At 45.4% G+C, this 22,747-nt stretch overlaps 1 protein-coding gene and 1 pseudogene across 1 annotated transcript in view; both read right to left on the bottom strand.

Moving 5' to 3' along the window:
- The window catches only part of ADCY1 (adenylate cyclase 1), a 192,620-nt gene that overhangs the window by 151,418 nt on the left and 18,455 nt on the right, over positions 1-22,747 (bottom strand). The gene's annotated exons all lie outside the window — the stretch shown is intronic.
- Positions 17,709-17,826, bottom strand: LOC136654999 (5S ribosomal RNA; annotated as a pseudogene).

Below are 22,747 nucleotides of genomic sequence, written 5' to 3'. Positions count from 1 at the left end.
ACTTTCCAGCACTGACATAAGGGGAATGCAACTCCAAAGTAAGGGAACAAACATCACCCTACCTTGAGGAGGCCTCCATGACTGCCCCCCAACTGCAGGATGCAACACATGCCCCACTGGCACAGCTATGCCTGCGCTGGAGAGTTGGTTAGGATTGCACCCTAAGTAAGATAAGTAAATGTTATTAAATCCACACTACAGCTGGAAACTGAGGCTGAGAGGGAGCAACTTGCTTAAGGCTACCTTGAGGGTTCATGGCAAAATTCAGACTAGAGAAGTCTCAATTCACAGCTCAATTTCTTTGGCATGACACTACACCAGCTTTCATTTTTTATCCCAAATCAGTAGATTTGTTACTTAGCATCTCAACTTAAGATCACCCATTTATTGCAAAGTGATGTTTCGTCAGAAGCAGCACAGCTAAAAGGGCAGCCTTTGTGATAATTGGGCTCTCCCATATCTTGAAAACATGATCAAGATGTGCACATTTTTTCTGTCATTTGCAACTAATTAATGCCTACATGAGAACAAAGTGCTTATTTCTGGCCATCATAAGAACATAAGAAGAGTCCTGCTGAATCAGGCCAAAGGCCCATCCAGTCCAGCTTCCTGTATCTCACAGTGGCCACCAAATGCCCCAGGGAGCACACAAGACAACAGACACAATCTGCGTCCTTGTGCCCTCCCCTGCATCTGGCAATCAGATGCAGCCTGCCTCTAAAACCAAGAGCTTGCACATACCTACTATGACTTGTAACCCGTAATGAACTTTTCCTCCAGAAATTTGTCTAATCTGCTCTTAAAGGTATCCAGGCAAAATGCCATCACTACTTCCTGTGGCAAAGAGTTCCACAAACTAATTACATCAACTGCTTAATGATGTCACCTCTGGGCTTCGGCAAGTGCCATGAATGCTATTTGGCCCAGTGTATGAAATGAGTTTAACACAGCTGCTCTAGCTGATACCCACTGCTTTTAACTACCACTGACCTTGATCTGAGGACTTTGCCTGGACTTTGCCTTCACATGTGTGTTCTGAGGTTTATTCAAAGAGTTAAGGTTCTCACACTGATTTACCAAAAACAAAGTCAAGCAAGGTGACATGATCTAGCCACAACCCATTGATCTTACATAACCTAGGAATTTCTGTTGCTTCTAAATAATTAATGAATTTGCTACATCAGCTTTATGAAGAGAGAACAAACAGTTACATATTCCAGTAAGAAGTGGATAAATATAGACTGCTAAGAAGACTTTTTCCCCATTTATTGTTGTGGTAAAACAAAGCATCTTTCGGGATCTAAGTGTTATCCCTGTTGAAAAATTGATCTACTGAGACAATGCCTGTATTTGAAGAGCCTAAATCATTCATACCTGTGCTCACTATAATGTTATTGTAAAGTCCTTTATTCCTTTATGCTGGGTAAATTATACAAAAGATCAATACCTAATCATAATGGTTGGCAGCTGATTTGCAGGCCTCAAAATCTGTACATTATGAGTACTCTGTATCTTTGCCCTCCCTGAGCTTTTTCCTCTTGTCGGAAATTTCAAGTGGGCTAGTTGCAGGAAGGGAAAAGGTAAAGCAGCCCCTCTCCATCCTGAACATAGCCCTTTACAGCAGCGGACAAAGCACTTAATGGGGCAAATGCCCCAGGCGCTAGGTCCACATACCTCTAGGACCATGTGGGAAGCCTCTCTGAGGCTCCTGATGTGGTCAGTTTAAGAAACCAGGGAAGCCTCAGAACTCTTCCCCAGTTGGTCCTGGAGTCATGCAAGGCTCCGTATCACTGCGGTGAGTGGGGGAGGGGGTTTCACACGGGGGGGGCAGCATTGTGGACCTTTGCCCCAGGCACAGGGCTGGGGACGTCCGCCACTGGCCCTGGAGGATGTTTTGCATGAAAAACAAATCACCAGGTCAAAGATTCACATAGCTGGAGTATCTCATGTGACTCTAGTTGTGACTCTGCGAGGACTGCTTTATTTAATAATTTCTACAAACAAGATGAGTTTGCTGATGTCCCAAGACCACTTGGTGCCTGAATGAGCATGCTAAATACTGTTCCCCTTACCTGCTGTTGTTTCTGCTTCTTCTATTACCTGGATTGAATTAGGGGAAGGAGCAGAAGAGGAAGCATGAAATAGAGACACATAATAAACTAGAGCAGTGTTTCTCAAACTGTGGGTCGCAAGCCAATTTCAGGTGGGTCCCCATTCATTTCAATATTTTATTTTTAATATATTAAACTTGATGCTGCATGGTATGTGGCTGCATTCGGGGAAGCGTTACAATCTGTACTTTTAACAGGCTGCTACGTATATGCTTTTAACAATGATAGTAAATGGGACTTACTCCTGCGTAAATGTGAGTAGCATTGCAGCCTAAGATTGTTCAAACTCTTCCTGCTTGATGATGTCACTACTGGTCATGACATAACTTCCAGTGGGTTCTAACAGATTCTCATCCTAAAAAGTGGGTCCCAGCGCTGTAAGTTTGAGAACCACTGAACTAGAGTACAACTAGAGTACAGTAGAGAAGACCAGAAGCTTCTTGTAAAGTTTTCAAAATATTATTATCTACAAATTTGATCACTACAACAAAACATACACAATCTATTACAAAATAGTAGATGGAAAAACAGCAGAAAGATTCTGCCACTGTTTTTGCCACAGACTCCCTGTGATCATTCACAGTTCAGTGAAAGTGAAGTTCATCATATTTTGTGCTCCTAAAGGTTAAGGTTCCAGAGTTAAAATTTCAATAACAAATTGCTAATATTTATGAATTACAGACAGGACAGTATTCCAGAGGCTGCTGTCTTATGTTGGATAGTGAGTCCTGTTGTAAGACAGAATGCAGAACTGAACAAATAATATGTTAGCTCTCATTGATTTTTCCATACAGAAATACACTGAATAGTATTTTTAGATTCCAGTGGCACCATTTGCTCAGTACCTGCTCCACGAATACAAACACCAAATTAAATGATATACTGATCTGATTTGTTGAATCAACCATAAAATGGGCAGATTATGACGCAGCATGATAAAGCCTGGAAAATGCACTGGAGTTTCAGTTTCACTCAACTTTTGAAAATCTGATGGCCCAATCCTAACCAAGGCCTACACATAAAGCACTTTGCAGCAGTGCAAAGAACCAGCGCACTAGAAGGAAGGGCAGAGCTTTCCTGTGTGTACCGGCAGAGTGACGAAGATCTGAAGGTAAGCCCAGCACTGGAGGTGGAGGTGGAACAGGACAGAGGTTTGTTTTTTTTTCAAAAATGAAAAGTGCAGAAAGCAGTGTTATGCGTTTTTATTTTAACACTGGAAAAAAATCCTACCTCCACCTATAGTAGAGAAGACCTCCAGCAGCCAAAAAGACTTTGCAGAATGCAGCATAGCCCCCCACTGGCTCTGCTGCATTACCACGCGGGGATTTAATTAAGACTGAACTGTGATTTTTACTTCGTGGTAAGGTATCTACGTAAAAATTCATACACCTATAGCTGGACATGAAGCAAAAAGTATATATTGGTGTCCTGCCAATATATTAAAAAATGATCAACAACAATAATTAAAAACCATTGGCCTACCTAGAAGAAATTGTTATCCAGCTACCATAGATAGTTCACAAATTAACCCCTGCTAATTGGGTAAGAGGCACTTTTTCAAGTGGGTGCTCCTTTTTTTTGCAGGGGGAGAGTAACTGGCCCACCTCACCCCAGCACTGTCTGTTCTAGTGGCTGTCTGCTGGTATTCATTTGCATCTTTTTAGATTGCGAGCCCTTTTGGGACAGGGAGCCATTTAGTTATTTGATTTTTCCTTGTAAACCGTTGTGAACTTTTAGTTGAAAAGCGGTATATAAATACTGTTAATAATTAATAATAATAATAATAATAATTGACAGCCCAATTCTAACTTGCCCTGGAGGAAGCAGGGTGGTGGGCCTGCACTGCATCCAAGGCAGGATTGGGGCTGAAAGCTGCACAGCCGGGGGGCAAGGGGGGCACTTCCCCTTTTCCTATGTTGCGCTGCAGCAGCCCCAATGGGTCTACTCGGATCTGCAACACAGGCTGCCCAGTACCAGAGTTAGGATCTGGCATAAGTGCCGGATCCTGGTCCCAATTCCACCGCCCGTCCACATGCCTGCCCACCCTACGCCGGACCCAAAACAAGCTCGGCCGGTACGGGCCTACCGTTGCACCACCGGATCAGGTTCCGTGTCGACCTCTTAAGTCAATGCAAAGGTGCTTTACGGCACTTTTGCGACCGCCTTGCACAGGCACAAGGGACTTGCATCGGCTCAAGGGCATTTTAGGATTGCATCCTAATTGACATTTTAAGTGAAGGCATAACAACTTTTGTTACACCAACTCTGTGTTACCCGTTGAACGAAGTCAGGAGATATTTTAACACTGCCTTCAATCCAATTAGATCAGTATTAAGACGATCTTGAAATGTTTCTGCCTTCTGTTTCCCACACAATAACTACCTTTTGAAAATGTATAGTCAATTCATTGCAAACAGTGAGTTTAGGAGAATAAGGCTGCAATCCTATATGCAGTTTCCTGAGACTAAGCACCAGTGAACATAATGGGACTTATTTCTAAGTAATCATGTACAGGATTGTGCCACAAGTGTCATTATAAAAGAGAAGCCTCTCAGGTGTGCCACACTGGTAAGAACATCAAAAATCACCCAAAGTATTAACAAGTTAACCAGTTAATTTTGCAAAGCTATTGAAAAGGATAGGAAAATATAGGGTGATGAAAGGAAATGTGGAATGTTTCCAAGGTAAAGAACGTTTGTGGTTTTATGCATCAGTTCAGCTGACAATTTCACACCAGTTTTGATGGAATGCCAATAAAATAACAAATACTGGAAGCAAGAGTTTGATGCTCTGTCAGGTAATAAGGCTAGCCAGAAAATTAAGCCTGTATATGAGGTTTAAGATACAGCTCAAGTTATTGGGCCCAAATCAAGCCCCAGATATTCAATCCAAACTGTTTACAAACCAAGTCACAGACAGATTCTCATTCATATGATTTAAGTATGGTCTGAAAGTACACAGAAAAATGCAGTCAATTCTCAAGACCCTTTCCAAATTCCTGCCCTTAACATACTGTAAATCAGTAAACCACTAGAAGCTAGTTTTCCACTATGCCGAATCATTAAAGCTCTAAGTTTAGACTCTAAACATATTATATATGGTGCTGCACATATGCATATAGTTAAACAGAGCCTGCCATTTTCTTAGATGTGGCAACATGTGCACATTATGTTTGCCTTCTGTTGGGAGAAGGACGCTGGGACCAGATTATAAAAATGCTCCAGTACATATTGTCCTGTTGCATATTTTCTGTTTGAAAGGTAAGCCCAAAAGGCTTCAAGATTAGAAGGCCATGTGAGAGAAATGAACAGTTTCAGTTTTGCAGCAGAAGCCTATGCAAGCAAATAGTTTGCAAATAGGCCTGTACAAAAAGAACATAAGAACAGCCCCACTGAATCAGGCCATAGGACCATCTAGTCCAGCTTCCTGTATCTCACAGTGGCCCACCAAATGCCTCAGGGAGCACACCAGATAACAAGAGACCTGCATCCTGGTGCCCTCCCTTGCATCTGGAATTCTGACATAGCCCATTTCTAAAATCAGGAGGTTGCGCATACACATCATGGCTTGTAACCTGTGATGGACTTTTTCTCCAGAAATTTGTTTAATCCCCTTTTAAAGGCATCTAGGCCAGCCGCCATCACCACATCCTGTGGCAAGGAGTTCCACAGATCAACTACATGCCAAGTAAAGGAAAATTTTCTTTTGTCTGTCGTAACTCTCCCAACACTCAATTTTAGCAGCTGTCCCCTGGTTCTGGTATTGTGTGAGAGGGAAAAGAACATCTCTCTATCCTTCCCATGCATAATTTTGTATGTCTCAATCATGTTTCTCCTCAGGCACCTTTTTTCTATTGAAAAGCCCCAAACACTATAGCCTTTCCTCATAAGGGAGGTGCCCCAGCTCAGTAATCATTTTAGTCGCTCTCTTCAGCACCTTTTCCATTTCCACTACATCCTTTTGAGATGTGGCAACCAGAACCGGGTGCAATATTCCAGGTGTGGCCTTACCATCAATTTGTACAACAGCATTATAATATTAGCCATTTTATTCTCAACACTTTTTCTAATGAACCCAAGCATAGAATTAGCCTTCTTCACAGCTGCCGCACACTGAGTTGACACGTTCATCGAGCTGTCCACCAAAACCCCAAGATCCCTCTCCTGATCTATTACAGACAGCTCAGAACCCATTAGCCTATATGTGAAGCTTTGATTTTTTTGCCCCAATGTGCATTACTTTACACGTACTTATATTGAAACGCATCTGCCATTTTGCTGCCAATTTGGAGAATCCCTGGAGAGTCCAGAATCCTTCTGGAGCTTCTCACAATCTCTTCAGGTCTTCAGCACTCAAAAAGGTTTGGTGTAGTCTGCAAACTTAAGCCACCTCACTGCTCAACCCTGTCTCCAGGTCAGTTATGAAAAGCACTGGTCCCAGGACAGCTCCTTGGGGCACAACACTTTTCACCTCTCTCCATTGAGAAAATTGTCCATTGACATTCACTCTCTGTTTCCTGATCTCCTCAGGGCTCTGAACAATCCTAGATCAGATGGACTAGATCAGGGGTGCTCACACTTTTTTGGCTCGAGAGCTACTTTGAAACCCAGCAAGGCCCGGAAATCTACCAGAGTTTTTTTACAATGTTCACGTCATCATAACATATAACATTTATGTGTACAATGTATGTTGCACAACTGCATGAGCCAATATTGCACAACACAACATAATTAACTATAAACATTTTTTGTAATTACTTGAGTTTACTTTGATGACTTGCACTGAAGTGAATCAGCCAAGGATGCATAGCCAGGACAGTAGCTGCTGACAGCCAGCTTCAAGCACACTTCCAAATGTTCATCAGTCATGGTGGAATGGTACTTGGACTTAAAGATCTTCATGTAGGAAAAGGCTGACTCACATAAATAAGTGGAGCTCTTCCTGCCTCAGGTACTCTTATATCCCTGAGGGCCCTATTGCCTTCAAGTGGCTGCAACTGTGCAGCGCACTCTGCTGGATGCCCAGGCCTTACCCTTAAAGGGGCCACTGCTGACACCACAGCCTACCTCCTCACCAGATCTTCCTTGATTCCAATACAAGTGGGGAGGGGGAGCAGATCTCTATACAGACCAGTGCAAAAACAAGGGAAAGGAAACAAGGGAAAGACCAGTGCAAAACCCCTTGCACACAGAACCAACAGATGGAAGTTGGGGGGGGGGGCAGATCTCCATACATACCAGTGCAAAAACAGGGGAAAGGTAAGTCATCCCCAGGAGAGTCAACGGGGCTCACTACCAGGAGTGCGTGGACAGGAGAGAAGCCTGCCAGCGGCTCCTCTCCAGGTCTACTCATGAGTCACCCCAGTAGAGTCAACGGGGCTCACTCCCAAGAATGTGTGGACAGGAGCTCACTCCCAGGGCGGGGCTCACTCCCAGGAATGCGTGGACGGGAGGGAAGCCTGCAATCGACTCATTTTGCCTGGCGATCGACTGGTAGATCGGGATCAACTTATTGAGCACCCCTGGACTAGATACTAAACAGAACACTCAGATAAGCTGTACTTATTGTTTTAAACAAGCACACATAAGCATTTAAGTTTTATGCACTGAGCTTTTCCAGGGAATTGTTAGCAATAATAATCACGTTTTTAAAGAGCCTAGCAGCTGTTCTCACATACCCAAGGGGCCTACTAATGCCCTCTAAGCCAATTCAAGGTGCTGGCAATAATCTATAAAAAGCAAAACAACCTGGACCCCACACATTTAAAAGACTCTCTCCACCAGTGGCATAGCTAAGGGGGTGCAGGAGGTAGCAACTGCATCTGGCAACAAGCTTTAGGGGAGCAACAAGCTGAGTTTGACATTAGTAGCCAAAACTGTGAAAAAGCTTGGTATGTATGAATACTACCATCACATTTCTCATTGGAAAGGTTATTTAATGCAGAATGCAATGAAACAAACCACACTGAAAATCTGTGTTCTGTCAAAAGTTTTGGCCAAGTAACCAGAAAATGAAAACACAATTGCCTTATGGAACAAAAAGTGGATTTCTTTAACTCAAAACCGGACTGAGCGCACAATCCTGAATATGCCCTGGGCCAATGCAAGTCCCTTGCTTTGGCCCATCACTGTTGCAAAAGTGCCGTAAAGCACTTTCGTGCAGACTATAGAGCAAGGAGGACAGTGCATGGATGTGCGCTAGCCTCCGGAGTCCGACACAGGACTCCACTTGGCCAGGGCAACACGTAAGCCCATGCCAGTAAAGCCTGACTGGCACAGGGGTCTAGGGGGGCACGGGGATGGCAGGAGGAAGGCATTTTGGGGCAGCGGAGGGAGGGCGGTGGGTGAGGGGCGGGGCCAGAATCCAGCACTTATCCCAGGGTTTTACAGCTGCAATTGGTATTGAGAACGTAGGAGTCGGCCCCCCAGGTGGGCACTGAATAAATGTGGGCCCTTTTCCCCTGCTTTTGAGTTGGTCTCTCAGTTCAATTGGTGATTTTGATTTTAGGGTTGTTTTATAGTACTATTTTGATGATTTTCTTATTGCATTTGTTTTGTGTTTTTAAAAATGATATAAGCTGCTTTGAGGACCTCTTTAGAGGCAGAAAGACAAGATATAAATCCCCAGATAAATAAAAGCATGAGAATATACCAGTGGCGTCCTCCTGATCCTAGCCAATCTTAAAATTCCTTAGCAAATCATAGGACAGTTACGGGGACCTCAGAGGGAATACAGAATAACCCCATAAGAGCCAATGCAAGAACTGATGCTTGAAAACTCTGTTCATCCCAATTGCTATTTGATCAGTGGGAACATTCAGTGTCTGCTAGCCAGTTCATGTAGGTCACACATGGTAAATCTGTTTGAGAGCATCAGAATTAAAAATAGTACATATTAATCCATATGAGCAAAAGGGCTCAACAATGAGTTTGTGTGCACCAAAGTGCGAAGGTTGGATTCCTCTGCTGCTCATGACTCAAGTACATTAGTAGGCCTCTGCAAAGAGAGGCATACTCAGTGCCTTTAAGCAGAGCATCTGGCACCATGAATGTGACTTTCACTTCAGCTAAATAAATTCTAAATCCAGTCATAAATCAAGAGGTAGGATCAAGCCTTTAGCATTTACTAATTGCAATCAGATGATAGCCTTTACTTTTTATATACATAATGCCCCACTAGGGATTTTTAAAGCTTCTAATAATGTCTTCCTTTTAGGAGGGAATTGGTTAGAAAAATTACTGTGTGCTTTCTATGTAATGCCAAAATAATCTTGTTATACTGAGGACTCTGTAACAAACCAGGTTAGGCTGCAATTAAGATACAGCTGTAGAAGACCCTTCAGGGTAATGTCTGTTTGGTATACAAACAACATGTGTTTGGAGACGCTTGCTGCTAAAATATTAACTCACAAAAGGCCATGCTAATTTGACCTATAAATATTATGCACACAGTGCCCAAATGCATGCAGTTTAATGACCCTCTTGATACAGTATTTTTAGGTCTGCATGGAAATAGGTGTCTTTTAGCAACTAATTCATGAAAAGCTGTTTCAAGGAATTATTGGCAATGCTGAATGCTTCACTTAGTATGCGAATGTATACTACAGACAACTGGTTATACATGTTTATGTATTGGGCTAATACATGCACATTTTCCCTCAATTAATCCAGAGATACCTGGAAAAGACTGATTTGGGCAAAACCAACAGTGTCTTTCTCTATTACTACATCCTGGATCCTAAGGATATTCCTTTGGAAGACAGAAGTATCCATATCAAGCCCCAATAGTGACCACACCCCAAGACTGAACGAGAACATTGTTTCTCAATGTTTATCCCCCACTGTATCACTTCTCATGATCCACCTGCTGGAAGTACCACCAGAAGTAATTGGCAATGATGTCATCACCAGTTACTTTCAGGTTCGGAGGCCAGATGCAACACTACAAACATCACTAAGTGGCTAAGGACGGACAGGAGAGCCTTGAGCTATTGCAAGACCTTCATTCATTCATACAAGTTCATCTTTAATATATTCATTTATGTAAACTTGTGTAAATTTATTCAAATTTTAAATGTAAATTAATTCTTCCCCCCCCGCCCCCGACACAGTGTCAGAGAGATGATGTGGCCCTCCTGCCAAAAACTTTGGACACTCCTGTTTTACAACTAGGGAGAAGTGGACAAACAAACACATCATCATAATCACCAACACCACCAGAAAATTTTTTTTTGGGAAACTTGACCATATTGCTGAATGTGCTCCATTTGGTAATATAATCTCCATTTGATAATATAATCATACTACAATAGAATCCACTGCCTGCCGCCAACTTTCCTAATACCTTTTTCCTTTCTCAAGGAACAAAGGAAGTTCTTACAACATGATTTTTAGTGATTCTGGATTCTGTTGCATTTGCCCTCAGTGTCTCGGTATAGGGCTTAATGAAGGTTTTTCTGCAGCTGCGGTCAGTTAAATTCGAGGAAAAGACAAGTGGCAGAGAGGGTTTCAAAGGAAAGGAAACTGATCTATTTCATTTTGGGGTTAGAGCACAGTGGTCCAACACGCAGCCGGCGAGGCTCTTTTTGGTGGCCCTTGAGAATCCCACCACAGCCACCCACCACCACCTTCTCCTCCTTCACAAACATATTTTCAGGCCTGTCCTCTCACTACAGGTCCAGCCTTGTTATACACTGATTTTTTTATACATGAATTTGACTCAACACGAATGGCCACTGCAATGAGAAGGGATGTGCTGATCCCTGGAGAAGGGGAAAAATGCATCCCTTTAAAATCAGTTTTAAAAATTGAACAGTTCATTAACAATAGCCTCCTTAATGAGAGAGAGAGGGCAGCTGGCTGACAATCCATCAGTCCTTCTCTCTCCATGCGACCCCTCCCTTCCCCGTGAGCAAGTGAAAGAAAGGTGATCACTTTGCATTGGTGTAGGGAGGGGTCAGAGTGAAGCCTTTCTAAGCACCTTGAGAGAGACTGATTGTTGGATTGTCATCTTAATGACTCTATCTTAACATCACAAAGGCCTGCAAGGCTGTTTTTAAGCAAAGAAACTTTGTTTTATAAATTGATTTGCTATAGTTCGTTTTTTGCCATCCACGTGAGTGCTTGGAATGGAACCCATGCGAATAATGAGGCTCAACCTGTAGCTGCAACCTGTGTGTCCCAACAAAAGTCAGTTGTTCCTAGAAATGAGCAAATCAACCCCTGTTCAAAACTCTCTATCTCAAAAGTAAGCCAAGCTATGTTGCAAAATATTGGAAAATATCTTGGTTCAAACTGACCCCCCCACAACAAACCTCTTTCTTCTCACCCCTCCATCTAGAGCAGAAATGGTTACTGTGTTTTTTAGAGACAGTTCCAGTCTAAACAAACCCTTGCCGTTGCCCTCAAAATGTACACAGGATGCTCGAAGTACAGGTTCCCCCACCTTTGCAATGTACCAGCTTATGCCAGGATTGCATATTCAACTACCACATGTAGTCGTGTGGTCGTCAGGGGTGCACACCCCCACCTTCCAAATGCGAGGGGAGCTCTGCTCCCCTCACTTCTGGGGGGTTGTCTGAGCCTCCCAGAGGTAGTGCACGTCCAAGCGCTGCCTCTGCAAAGCTCAAACTGAGGGAAATTGTGTCGCTTGTGAGATTTCCAGTTTCCTCTGTGAAACCGGAAGTCGTGTGAGAGATGCGATTTCCCTCAGTCTGAGCCTTGCAGAGGCAGCGCTTGGATGTGTGCTGCCTCTGGGAGGCTCAGATGACCCTCCAGAGGGGAGGGGAATGGAGAATCCCCTTCCCTGCGGAGGGTCCACATTGCGTCAGGCTCTGCTTGACGACAGGGATCGTGGTCCCAATCCCTGTTGTTAAGTGGTGCACAACTGTACATATATAGAGCTAAAAGGTGCTGATACAATCCATCCCTCAGTTAAGGCTCTCTCAGTGGCATACCTAGGACATCTGTCACCCGGGGCAAACTAAAATTTTGGTGCCCCCCCCCCAATTTAATTAATGAATTAATTAAATTTATTACGCGTATTTGCAAAACTGTGATTTTAAAAAGCTGCCTAACACACAGCTGCCTAAGATAGACAGCACCACGCTGGACAAGCAGCACAGCAGCATATCAGTGTTGCACAGAAGACTGGATTTGTAGCACTGGACTGCTTGAGAGCATAGGGAAGAACCCTGCTGAATACACTGAGAGCAGCATAGATATTTATGGCATAAAACCACAAGACCAGATTTGCAGTGTTAGTGAGACACGGACAGCAAAACAGACATGTGCATGTGAGTTCACTGAAAGCAAAAGAGACTTGTGTGAATGGTTCACAAGACAGCACGGAAACAGGCCAGGGCAAGGCCAAACTAGCATCTCTGTTTCCCACAGAAAGCAGCGTAAGGTAGACACCACTACATTGGAGAAGCAGCATTAGCCATCTCACATCTGATAAATGATTTCAAGGCTACACCACTGTAGCAAGCAAACCCAGACTTCTGGGCATAGTGAAAACCACAAGGCCAGCAAAAGAGCCATGTGTGAATCAACCTAAGCCAAGGCCAATTTAGTCCTGCTTTCTTTATCTCTGTTTCCCACAGATAGCTGCCTAAGTGGTAGACTAAATAACAGTGAAGGCCAGGATAGCACAATAGCATATTACTGAACTGTAGCAAGCAAGTGCATGAATTGTTTATGTAAAACAACAGTAAGGAGCACTGGATTTAGAGCATTAGAATAAAGCATCAGCAGCAGAATTTTATCAGGGGGTACAAAGTTTCTTTGGGGCCCCTTCCCAAAGGAGAAGGGGGGCAATGGGGGCAGGCAGAACAGGGGGCCAAATAAGCAGGGAGAGCCAGAACAGGGAGGGTGCTGACAGCCAAAACAGTCTTTGGAGCCCAGGTCTACCAGGCTTCTTGATGCGGAGCCAAGTTCTATCTGAGCATGTGGCATTGGCAGCTAGATAAAGTAATATGGAAACCCAAACGCACTGCTAAGTCTCTCTAAAATATTTGAAATATAGAAAATCCATTGCAGAAAATTTGCATCATCAGGCTTGAACGAGAATGGATGGTGCGCTGTGTGCACCAAAATGAACTTCTGCAGCAGCTGTAGCCCCTGAACCCTTATACCATCCATTGTCAACCACTGTGCCATGGCACATTGGTGTGCTGTGAGTGGTTCACAGGTATGCCATAGGAATTTGAGGGAAAGTCATTTATTAGTAGGGCCAGTGGGGATGTGAGCCCCCCATTGGCAGCATGGTATGTCTTGGCAATTATCAAAAACCTGATGGTGTACCTTGACAATTTTAGTGCCTTGTCAGTGTGCCATGAGCTGGAAAAGGTTGAAAATCGCGGCCCTATACACTTCCTCATGGTTATGGGATCCACAAGCCAAAAAGCTATTGTAGCAGGCCAGTTTCCTCCCAGTTTTGATTCTGTTAGGGAGGGTCATGGATGCATTCCTGAGACCAGTGTGCATGGCTTGTAGCAGCAGTTGCCACTTCATGTGTGTGGCTGTGCCCCCAGCATCATGTGCAGGCAGTGAGTTTGGGTGAGATTGGAAAACATAACATCCCAAGAACTATCTGGGCCCCCTCCTTTGGTTCCTGGGCCCCCTTTCTGACCCTGGGCCTGGGTACAAATTACCCCCTTTATTCCCCTCTCCTAGGCCCTGATCAACAGCAGTACTCATTAAGTTCAGGTCTTCATTTTTTACACACTTATGTTTATTATTATTAACAGTAGCACAGAATAACAGTGTATAATAGACACCCAATTCCCTGCCTCTCAGCAGATGATGAATGCTTAGTGGCTTCTAAAATTAAGAACATAAGAAGAGCCCTTCTGGATCAGGCCAAAGACCCATCTAGTCCAGCTTCCTATATCTCACAGTGGCCCACCAAATGCCCCAGGGAGCACACAAGACAACAGACTCAACCTGTGTCCCAGTGCCCTCCCCTGCATCTGGCAATCAGAGGCAGCCTGCCTCTAAAGCCAAGAGCTTGTGCATACCTACTATGACTTGTAACCTGTAATGAACTTTTCCTGCAGAATGTGTCCAATTCCCTCTTAAAGGCATCCAGGCAAGTTGCCATCAGTACTTCCTGTGGCAAAGAGTTCCACAGACTAATTACACACTGGGTAGAGAAATACTGGCAGGGAGGGGGAGGCTGCAAGACCTGGCCACTGCTCATTTTCTCAAACAAGAAATTTTTTTTTTAAAGTTAAATAATCCAGTTCTGTATCCCTCCTCCCGAAATTATAAATACTGTTTTAATGGCCACCAGGTGCTGAACTACTCACTTCTCAAACAAGAATATATATAACTTTCTTTTTTGGAAGAAGCTAAATAATTCAATTCTCTTGAAACCCCCCCCCCCCCCGTAATTGAGCAAAGTAGTTCTTACAACACAATGGTTTTCTTTTAAACTACCCTCCAGTTGGTGCCAACAAAGGCTGCAATCCTACCCACACTTTCCTGAGAGTAAGCCCCATTGAACAAATTAGGACCTACTTCTGAGTAGACCCAGCTAGGATTGTGCCCAAAATCTCTGCTGACCCTGGAGGTCAGGAGCAGCCAGCAGCAGCATGTGAAATGAGAATGAATGGCTGAGGGGGGCGGAACTGCAGAAGGAGGGCAGCTCCTGATTGGCTGGCGATCAGCCAGTGAAGTGGTCTGTACTGTTCCATAGGAAAAAAAACTGGGTGGTGATTGGCTTGGGGAACCATTGGCTTGGGGAGACTTGGGGAAGGGAGAAAAACACACCTTAGCGGAGCACGGAGCAGGTGATGGAGCAACATGATGGGAGGGCAGTGGCTGGGGGGGTGGGCAGTGAGCTCAGAGGGCGGAGGGAAGCAGCCCGCCCTCCACCCCAACACACGGAGGCTATGAGACTTGGAAAAAGCCTCACAGAAGCTCCATTTTTTAAAGTGAAACAGGGGGTGCGGGGGGGAACGCAGCTTCAGCGGCCCTTCCCAGGCTGCCTGGCCTCAGCACCTGGGGCTTTTGCCCCGTTTGCCCCATAGCCAGGCCTGCCAGTGGGCTCTCTAGTTTCTCAGTCTGTGGAAATATCTATCTATCTATCTATCTAGTACTGAACCTAGGATCATTTACAGCAGTGTTTCTCAAACTGTGGGTCAGGACTCACTAGGCGGGCCGTGGGCTAATTTCAGGTGGGTCCCCATTCATTTCAATATTTTATTTTTAATATTTTAGACGATGCTCCCATGGTATGTGACTGCATTTGGGGAAATGTTACAGATCTGTACTTCTAACAAGTTACTATATATATTATTGTTAAAAAAATGTTTAAAATGGTAGTAAATGAGATTTACATTTGGGTAAGCGTGGGTAGGATAGCAGTTTAGGATTGTTAAAAATTTCCCACTTGATGATGTCACTTCCGGTCTTGACATCACTTCTGGTGGGCCCTGACAGATTCTCATTCTAAAAAGTGGCTCCTGGTGTTAAATGTGTGAGAACCACTGGTTTACAGTATATGAAAACATGTTCTCTGCCTCTGCATTTACCAGCATGTACACATATGCACAGGGCCAGCCCATCCATGAGGCCAACTGATAGCAGGTAGGTTGGATCCTAACCCCCTCCTCCCAAGCAGTCCAGCATTACACCAGGCTGCTTGGATATGTGCCAGAGTTTTAGCTGGCACAGATCTGAGTAGCCCATTGAGGTGGCTGTTGTGCAACATGGGGTAAGGGAAATTTAATTCCCTTACTCAGAGTTGTACGGGACCCACCTCCTAACCTGCACAGGCCGGATACAGTGCAGGCCAGTCAGCCTATCTGCCTCTTGCAGCGCAGGATAGGATTGGGCTGTTTGCCACTTGTAAGGTTCAGGGCTGACCTTACAATTAAGCATGGCAAGACAAAATACAAAAGGAGGAAGATTTTTAGCACCATCAAAAGGCAAGAACAATGGTTTGGATCCAAAGATTCCCTTCTTCCCATGGAAGGAGCTTCCTCTAACAGAGTAAGAGAAACTTTAGTCCAAACCTAATGAGAGGGAACCACAAAGGTGTACTGGAGATATATTTTATTGAACTTAACATGTTTCAAGTCAGTGACTCTTCTGCAGGCATACTAATTAAACCAAGTCTTAAGAGAATATAGAGGACAGTTCTGTTTAATCAGTGTCCCTAAATGGAGAGTCTCCAATTTGAAATGAGTTGGAACTAAATAAAATATATATTTTAGTGCACCTTTGAGGCTCCATCTCTTATCGTTTCTGCATTGGCGCTCTTCCTCCTATTCTTCCTTACCATCACAAGGCAGCAACTTCTGAATAATTTAGTTAATAGTATATTCTTGCCACTATGAGAGATTCCATTTAGATTTCAGCCACTGTCCCAAATTATCTTGGGCCATCACCAAATTGTTCTACATTTAACTTTATCCAGTGAGCAAGAAAAGCTAACACAATCCTATTTTGTAGGCAAATAAATCCCCCCCCCTCCTTTCTTCGTCTAGTGGCTGGCAATGCACTTGAGTGAAAAGTGTTCTAGAGATATAATATGAAGAGCCTGTCCATTTCTAGTATTGCCACTCTGCTACACAGCAGCCAGCTTTGTATAAATATTGATGCTCTTGTTCAGAGCTTAGAGAACCATTTATAACTGAAACCCTCAGCTTGGTTTATAGTAGCTCAAGTTCATTTTCCTTCACCTCGTATAACCGACTATAATGAAATTTTTAAAAAATCAAATAAATCACTGACTACAGGCAAAATTAATTCAGAATAATTGCATAGAATATGCTGACCGTGTTCACTGGAGAGTTTCACTATCACCCAACATATGCAGTTTCCAAGAGGAAACTGGAAAAAACCCAGAAGAAGGAACTGCGGCTTCCAAAATGGTGGAACAGTGTCATGACTAAAGCCAAATTTCCTCCGCCTCTTCTTTCACTTATTCCAGTGGGTGTAACACTATTCGGGCACAATCCTGAAGTGCCCATGAGGGTTGCAAACATGCCATAAGGAATGTTTGCGCCTACTTGGGAGGAAGCCGGGCTGGCGCTCAGAGATGTGCCGGCCTGTGGAGGCTGATGCAAGCCTCTGCCCCGGCTTCCTAGGCGAGCCTTGCATCAGCCTGGTTGGGCTGACACAAGGCTCTGGGGTGGGTGGGGAAGGGGTGGGAGGGAGGCATTCCTGGGAGTCCCCAGGGATGGGTAGGAGGAGCAGGAGGTGGGGCTGGGATCCAGCACTTATGCTGGATCCCAACCCTCATTCCCAGGGAGTTTGGAGAGGTGTGAAGCCACTCTACTCTCCTCGGACTTGCACCACCTCAGGAGGTGGTGCAAGTCCAAGGAGACCCATTGGGACAAAGGCACCTTACCCAGAGGTAAGGGGGAAAGTTTCCCCTTGCCTCTGGCTGAGCCGCCTTGGGCCCCTATCCTGCGCAGAATACAGTGCAAACCTTGGCTTGCCTGTTCCAGCGCACGGTAGAATTGCGCCCATCATCTATCAAATGCAGAGATTCAAGACTGTGAGAAAATACATATACAAATACATTTGAATGATAAATAGGACAGGCATTGGTTGGCAACCTTCAGTCTCAAAAGACTATGGTATAAGCCTACAGCACCCGGTATTCCCAGGCGGTCTCCCATCCAAGTACTAACCAGGCCTGACCCTGCTTAGCTTCCAAGATCAGATGAGACTGGGCATGTGCAGGGTAACATTGAGCTGCCATGATGGCAGAAGGCACAGTCTGCCAGCGCCAGCTATTGTAAAGCAAATCATAAAGTGCTGGACTTCAGTGTAAGCTGGTACAGATCTAAGTTGACCCATAGCAGCTGCTGGGGCTTATCCTGGGGCAAATGGCTCATTACCCTGAGGAGACCTCCAGCAGCCAAAACCCCACTGCAGGTTACAGCAGAAGCTGTGCTACTGCTGCATCACTGCACAGGGAGTTAAGCAGGATTGTGCCATAAGCCTTCTAATGGCGATGGGAAGGGTCTGGGATCTTTCTTCCCTTGACTTTGACATTCCCCCCACTGCTACTTCATCAGCAATAAAATGACACAAACAGTGGATTGAAGGGAAGTGGGCATCACCTGTTAATATTATGTAATGAGGAAATCTTTCCTTTTTCTGAGAACAACTTCATTACAAAGCTGAATCAGAAGTGTCATCTTCTCGTCACATTGTATTAGTGAATAAGCACAACAGTTTTGGTGGGCTTTCACTATACAGAGGGGAACTGTTTCCATACATTTCATTCCAAACATCTCCAAGCTGCTTTTCCCTTGCCCCCTAGCAGCACTGCTGTGTGCTCATTTACTACTTGCAGTGCAGGCACAGGATGCTGGGGTCTCTGGGGCAAAGCTCTACACTGGGTCTCCTGTGATACCCCCCCCCCCCCCACAGCATATTTGTGTGCTACCACTACCACCAGGGGTCACTCTGGCCTGATGGGTGTTCTGATGGTTGTAGTGACCTCTGATGCCACCAGGCTGCTTGCAGTAGTGAACATACTGAAATTCTGTGAATTAACTAACTTCAGGGAACTGCCTGCTCTACTTTCCTCTTCTGTACTTCCCTTCTTTCACTCATTTTTCACACAATGATGCCTCACTTCATCCCCATCCCAATCTGAATTCAGATGGAGATAAGCACTCTATACTTGAAAGCCAGAGTAATCCATGTGATTGAGTGTTCAATGTGTGGAAGATGTACATTCATATTGTTGGGTGGCTCTGAGCAAGTTACTCTTCTCAGCCTCTGTTCCCACTTAAAAAAGAGAGACAGAGAATACTTAACAATGAAGAAAAGGAGAGTGATTTCAATGCATGTCTTTGTACAAAAAAGTGCTATAAACATTACTAATCAAGATGACAAACAAACCTTGAAAGTGAAACAAATATATTCATTAGCCACATTAAAATATATTGATTGAGTGAATCAAAGAGTGATACAAGCATTAGATGGCATCTGTGACTAGCAAAATATAGGACAGCTGTTAGGCTACAGAGATGCCAAAAAAAATTCAATACAGAGATCTAAATTTAGAACATCAAGGTTTAAATAGAGTTTAGCCTACTTACCCAGAGATCATGTATGCCTGTGGTCCTAATATGTCACTAATGTAGCAGAAATGGGCTTGACAAGCCTGCTCCAGGCCGGGTGAGGTGACCCCAGCTATTCAGAATCAAACCTAAAATGGACTACCTACAATGGGACTACTACACAGTCCCACCCCTCCATCTCCATATGCCCAGCCTGGGTTCCACACTTCCTGGTCATGCTAGAATGCAGCAGGATGTGGGATACCGGTAAGCAACCAGATAGAGACAATAAGAGCCCAATGTGTGCCGGCTCACCACTGGCACACACTATTGTAAACGTGTCGTATGGCGTGTTTGAAACCATTACTGCCGGCCCAGCACTGAAGCTGGCCCAGCACGAGCCCACACTGGGACAGTGCTGCTTGGAAGCTGGCAGACTGCCACCAGGCGCTCCATGAGAAGCACCAGGCAGTGAAGAGGTGAGTGGGGGCGTGGGGTGAGGCATTCCAGAGTGGAGGGAGGCAGGGGAAGGTGGGGAGAAGGCATGACAGGGGAGGGGGCAGAAGGGGGGTGGGACTGTGTGAGCTCTTCTCTGTCAGATCCAGAGCCCCGTGTTGAGCTCACAGCCTGACATGAGGCATCTTTAGTTTATACCAACTAAATAGCCAGTGCAGAGTCAAGTACCCCATGGCAGGGCTACTTCCTTTACCCGGGGGAAGTGGATGAATGTCCCCTTCTCCTGAGGAGCTATCCGCAGCTGCCTGGTGTGTTTAGGATAAGAACATAAGAACAGCCCCACTGGATCAGGCCATAGGCCCATCTAGTCCAGCTTCCTGTATCTCACAGCGGCCCACCAAATGCCCCAGGGAGCACACCAGATAAGAGACCTCATCCTGGTGCCCTCCCTTGCACCTGGCATTCTGACATAGCCCATCAATACCGCATCAACCATTTTTGGTGCTGCTGCAGACTTTCGTGCCGGGCAGCTCAGGATTGGGCTGTAAGACAGCAGGAATGGACCTGCCCCTGTTGCACCCTGGGGTGCAGGTCCGCAACATGCTGTCCCCCCCTCCATCATGCTGCCCCTGGGATACTCACCGAGGCTCACGGAGCCTCGCATGATGCTCAGCATAAACTGAAAAGCCTTGTGACGCTTCTTACACAGTTTTAAACAATACTTCCAGTTTCCCAACAAAACCGGAAGCAGGGCTTTTTTTCTAATGGAACGCGGGGGAACAGCATTCCAGCACCTTTTTGCAGGGGCCCCTCCCCTTTGGAGGCATTCCAGGAGGGGGGGAGCAAAATAGAGGCATTCGCTGGGTGGGTGCTGGGGGGTGCAGGGTGGGCGGGCGCCTGGCCCTTGCCTGACCACACAACAACCCCCTCCTGCCCCCAACCCCAAGCTCTCGCCTGAGCCCAGCCCGCCTCCCCTCCCCCGCGCTCTGCTTCCCCGCTCAGCTTCCAAGCCAGTGGAGGGCGCGGGGGTCACGCACCGACGCCGAGGAGGAGGACGGACAGCCAGCCAGCCAGCCAGGGAGATGGGCTGCGGCACCCATGGAATGCCAGGTACTGGCTTGGCAGAGGAGGAGGGGAAGGAAGCTGGCTGGTGCAGCCCCCGTGCCAATCTGCAGCATGAGCCTAGGCGGTCTACTCAGAAGTAAGTCTCATTGTGCTCAATGGGGCTTGCTCCTGGGAAAGGGTGCATAGCCTTGCAGCCTGAGAGCTCAAGCCTATGCATGTCTACTCAGAAGTAAGTTCCATTGTGTTCAATGGGGCTTACTCCCAGGAAAGTGTCATAGCCTTGCAGCCTGAGTAGACAGGCAGAGGAGGGGCTCTGAGGCTGCAGTCCTGTCCACACTTTCCTGGGAGGAAGCCCCACTGCCTCTACTGGGACTGACTTCTGAGTAGACAGGCACAGGATTGGGCCCTGAGGCTGCCATCCTATCCACAGTAAGCCCCATTCACTAAAGTGGACTTCTGAGTAGACATGCATAGGATTGGGCTCTTAGCCTGCAATCCTAGGCACTTTCCTGGGAGTAAGCTCCATTGACTAGAACGAGACTTACTTCAGAGTAGACATAGCTAGGATTGGGCTCTTAATCCTGGCAGAGATATATATCTGCACCTGTTTTCACATGCTAAGGGCAGGTGAAAAGGGATTCTACGTGTGTACAACTTGCTGTCCAGCCTTGCCAGAGATCCTCCTCATCCTTCCCCCACAAGCATGCCCTCCGCCAGCCAGCATTTGCAGCTCCTCTCCAGCAATGCACAGTAGCTGCTCAGGGCAGCAGAGAACATACAATTGCATGCCAAGCGCCTTCCCAAAGACACAGAGTATTCTGATACCTGAATTAAACCATATTTAATCACTTTTTTGCAAACCTAGCTGTTTCTATGTGCACTTAAGGACCCCTCTCGTGTAAGAATTCCTTTTTTGTTCGTACTCCCACAGTTGCTTAGAGTAATTTTACTACATGGAACTCATGTAAGCCATTTTCCAGAATCTATTCACTGCTTCCTCTCCTCACAGTAGTGCCACACTACATACTACACGCTACAAGTGCACCTGTACAGTATTTTTCCCCATGTGTAGAAAAAGTAGCTAGGGGGAAGGGGATGCGGAGATTTGGCAGCCCAATCCTATGCATGTCTACTCAGAAGTAAGTTCATCTTTAGGGGGAAGCACAGAAGAAATATTTTATTTCTCCAATAAAAAAAATGGTTTAAAAATAAATAAATAAATAAAAGATTAACAAGCTGTGAGTTCCTGCACCTTTTTTTTTTTTTTTTTTTTAACAAAAAAAACACTGACCGGAAGTATTGTTTAAAATTCCATGAGTAGCTTCAGAAGGCTTTTTATGCATTGCCAAGCACTACGTGGGGCTTTGCCTGCCCACAGAACCACTCTGTGGTTGGGCAGGCAGGGCAGGAAACAGGAGGGGCAGCAGCTGCAGGGGTGTAGGAAGCGCAGTGCCTGAGGCTTTTGCCCCCCTGGCCCTCGCCCCAGGTCCACCACTGTGAGACAGATAGGTTGAGGATAATCTGTAAACATCAATGATGTGATTTAACTAAAATCAAAAGTACCTACAGGTTTATTTATATTCTCAATTAAATATGTGACAAGTCCTTTTGAGTCCTGTGGAGAAAACCTTGAAAACACATAGGCAGCATCTGATGAAATAAGGAAGGAAATGAGAAGGAACACACTAACAGCACAGTTCCTAAGTCTAAGAAGTATGTAGAATGAACTCCTTGATCTGCTTCTTTAGATGTTACCATTACGGCAGACCATTGTGCACAGGAATGTTTTCCTACACAGACACCATTTGAAAGTGTGTTGCATGAAGCTAGTCCTGAGTCACAAATTACACCTGCCTGCTTTGCCACATGTGCTTCACAGAAAGCCATATTTTCCCACAGCTTCCCAACACATATCTACAGTACTTCAAAATAAATGTATGTACATACAAGGGCCGGCCTGTAGCTCAGTGGAAGTGCAAATGCTTTGCATGCAAAAGATCCCAGATTCAATTCCAGCATCTCCCAGGGCAGGGCACAGAAAACACTTGTCTCTGAAATTCTAGCAAGCCACTGCCAGTCAGTG

Source organism: Tiliqua scincoides, chromosome 5, assembly GCF_035046505.1.
Source record: "Tiliqua scincoides isolate rTilSci1 chromosome 5, rTilSci1.hap2, whole genome shotgun sequence".
Lineage (NCBI taxonomy): Eukaryota > Metazoa > Chordata > Lepidosauria > Squamata > Scincidae > Tiliqua > Tiliqua scincoides.
This window is presented reverse-complemented; position numbering and strand designations above follow the sequence as displayed.